This window comes from Arachis ipaensis, chromosome B01 (assembly GCF_000816755.2).
Source record: "Arachis ipaensis cultivar K30076 chromosome B01, Araip1.1, whole genome shotgun sequence".
NCBI classification, from domain to species: domain Eukaryota; kingdom Viridiplantae; phylum Streptophyta; class Magnoliopsida; order Fabales; family Fabaceae; genus Arachis; species Arachis ipaensis.
The window spans coordinates 81,180,581-81,183,829 of NC_029785.2; positions in this window are offsets into that span (position 1 = coordinate 81,180,581).

The following is a 3,249-nucleotide window of genomic DNA, read 5'->3' on the forward strand; positions in this document are numbered from 1 at the left end:
ACATAAAGCTTGCCATGGAAAGGATTATGAATGATTGGATGAAGACAATAGGAAAGCAGAAGTTCAGGAGGAACAAAGCATCTTCATACGCTTATCTGAAATTCTCACCAATGAATTACATAAGTATCTCTATCTTATTTTATATTTTATTCATATTTTAATTATCAATTCTCCATAACCATTTGAATCTGCCTGACTGAGATTTACAAGATGACTATAGCTTGCTTCAAGCCGACAATCTCCATGGGATCGACCCTTACTCACGTAAAGTTTGTTACTTGGACGACCCAGTGCACTTGCTGGTTAGTTGTGCGGAGTTGTGATAAAGAGTTGATATTACAATTGTGCGTACCAATTTGTTGGCGCCATTGATGATCACAATTTCGTGCACCACCTAGCCAAGAGTTGTTTTTATCATTCATATTCAAAAACTCAAATTCTTGATTACTTGTCTTAGTTATAGTTACTTGTTTAGTCTAGAATAGAATTATATTGGATGTTACTTTGTTAGTTTAGAATTACTTATATCTTGCTTAGTTATTTGAATTAGTTTCTTGCAATTTAAGATTAATTTCTTGTTAAGATTCCTAGTTTAAATTCTTGCTCATGACTCACAACCCGGATTTTTAACCAATGTTGAAGCACATGTTTGCCCATTCCTAGTGAGACGACCCGAGGTTTGAATACTTCGGTTATTTCTATTGGGGTTGAACTTATGACAACCCATTTCCCTTTCTAAATTTGATACTCGAGGATTGTTGTTGGTAGAACTATACTTGCAACGCGATTTTTATTGAGAAAATCTTTACCGATGCAACCACGAGCGCACATCAAATTTTTTGTGCCGTTGCTGGGGAATGGTTGCAACATATGCCTTGATACTGGTTATGTGAATATGTGGATATTGTAGATAGTTTAATTGCTTTTGATACTTAGCTATAGTTTAGATTTCTTTTACATTTGTGCTATGACTCTCAAGTTTGATGACTCGGTCTCAACCGAATTCTAGCTTAGCCGATTTTGATCCCGAAATTGAAAGAACTTTGTTGCATACTCGACAAGCTAGACGGCGATTGGATTATACGGCTAGTACTTTGACCTCTCTTGAGGAACACACCGAATCACTAGGCGACACCGAAAGTGACTTGGAGTCTGCTACCTCCTATTATTCTATTAGCACTACTAATACATCTTTGTATCCTACAGGTGAGCCACACATGGCGGAGCCACGACGGATCACTTTGCATGAGCAAGGAGCTCCGGATATCATACTTCAACCGTTGCAAGCAAGGTATCCTAACCTTGATCCAAACTTTGAATTGAAGAGTAGCTTGATACATCTACTTCCTAAATATCATGGGTTTCCGGGTCAAGACCCCATCCGACATCTAAGATATTTTCAAGTTGCTTGTTCTACGGCTCGAAGTCATGGAGCCGATGAGGTGGCTATCATGGTTTTTGCCTTCCCTTTCTCTCTTGAAGGGCAAGCGAAGACATGGTTTTATTCGCTAGCGGATGAGATTGTGACCAATTGGAATTTCTTGAGAAGAGAGTTTCTAGATAAATTTTTTCCACCGGAGAAGACCTACTACATCCGGAAGGAGATTTCGGGTATAATGCAAAAAGACCAATAGAGCTTGTATGAGTATTGGTCTCGATTCAAGAGGCTATTAGAATCTTGTCCGCACCATGGAATGAACACTCACTTGCTCATTAGCTACTTCACCGGAGGTATTTGTGTGGAAGATAGAAGCTTGGAATTTGATAAAGGATGTTGCCGAAGCTACACAACATACAAGGGTGAGAAGTAATCCTCTCAAGGGTGTGGTAGAACCGTTCCCTTCCGAAGCAAGCTTGACCAAGGCACTTGGGGATATGACTACCATCCTTACACAAATACAAAAAGATCAAAAGGAATACTAATCCATCCAAGCCATCCAAGCCCCACCTCCCGTTGCTCAACTTGAAGGCCCTCCTAGGATTTGTGGTTTGTGCTCTAACACCACACATTACACCGATCAATGCCATCAAATTCAAGAGGAACATGCTCTTGTAGTAGCCAATGTGAATTACAACAACTGCCCACCCTATCCTCCTCAAGGCCAAAATAATTACCCTCAAGGTGGTAATCAACATCAAGGGTGGAGGGATAATGCACAAGGGAGCAATCAAAACCAAAGATGGAACAACTCTTCTTCTCATCATAACAACAACCAATCTTCATCCCAATACCACCATAACAACACCAACTACCAAGCCAACCAAGGCCACTCCAACCAAAACCAAAACAACTACACCAAGTACCAAGCACCACACCATAGACAACAATCCAACCAAACTCCTCCATCTTCCAACAATCAAGTTGATGAGCTTAGAGCCGCCATAGAGAAACGGGACGAGAGCAACAAGGCTCAATTTGAAGCCTTGGGCGCTCAATTGGCTAACCTCACCAACATGCTTTCAAAGATGTCTATGTCAAACTAACCATCAACTCCCAACAACAACACCAACCAACCCTCAAGCTTTTCTAACCTTCCATCCCAACCCCAACTAAACCCAAAGGGTGATCTCAATGCCATCACTCTACGATCGAAGACTGCATTGGAGGAGATACCTCCAAGGGTCATGGGAGACATTCATGAGGAAGAAGTAGTTGTTGAAGCTCCACATGAAGAAGAGGTGGTAGACAAAAGGCATGAGAAAGAAGAAGTAAACCTCAAGGAACCCAAGAGGAAATCTATAGTGGATGAGTCCATTCCTATTCCATTCCCATCCATGGTGAAGAAAGCAAAGAAAACATCGGAATTTGATTTGAACATGGTTCAAGTCTTCAAGAAGGTTGAGGTAACCATACCACTTCTTGATGCTATTCAACAAATTCCAAAGTATGCAAAATTTTTGAAAGACTTGTGTACACACAAAGATAGGATAGGAGAATTAGAGACATTATCCTTGGGTAGTTCAATTTCGTCCTTGATGGAATCTATTCCAAAGAAATGTGGTGACCCTGGACCTTGTTTGGTGTCTTGTTGTATTGGTGGACGCACTTTTCATGATTTTATGTGTGACTTGGGAGCTTGTGTAAGCATCATGCCGCTTTCTATCTATGTGCGGTTGAATTTAGCTCCATTAAAGAAGTCGGCGGCAAGGTTTATCTTAGCCGATAAAAGTGTGATCACGGTAATGGGAATAGCGGAAGATGTACTTGTGGCGATCCAGGATTTGGTTTTTCCAGTTGACTTTTACATC